The 218-nt window shown below is 56.0% G+C and overlaps 1 protein-coding gene across 1 annotated transcript in view; it reads right to left on the reverse strand.

Moving 5' to 3' along the window:
• Positions 1 to 218, reverse strand: part of LOC104543079 (V-set and immunoglobulin domain-containing protein 10-like) — a gene marked incomplete at its 3' end in the record, with an annotated part of 8,690 nt that overhangs the window by 8,196 nt on the left and 276 nt on the right. The window lies entirely within an intron of this gene.

Here is a 218-nt window from a genome sequence, read left to right on the forward strand (position 1 = left end):
AAGGGCCCCCTGGCCTCTCCAGCCAGTCTGCAGGAGTCCCCCCTGCTACCAATCCCCTCAGCGTCTGCCCTGCTTGTTTTCAAAGGGGAATTTTGTAAATTTCAGCACAAAAAATTTACTTTTTTAAAAAAGAAGCCCGTGTTAGGGCCTGCTGGAGTTGCCCTCGGGAACAGGGCGGACCGAGGTTCGGCTCCAACAGTCGCCCGCACACGGTCGCC

This window comes from Mesitornis unicolor, unplaced genomic scaffold (genome assembly GCF_000695765.1).
Source record: "Mesitornis unicolor isolate BGI_N332 unplaced genomic scaffold, ASM69576v1 scaffold44926, whole genome shotgun sequence".
In the NCBI taxonomy this organism is placed as follows: Eukaryota; Metazoa; Chordata; class Aves; order Mesitornithiformes; family Mesitornithidae; genus Mesitornis; species Mesitornis unicolor.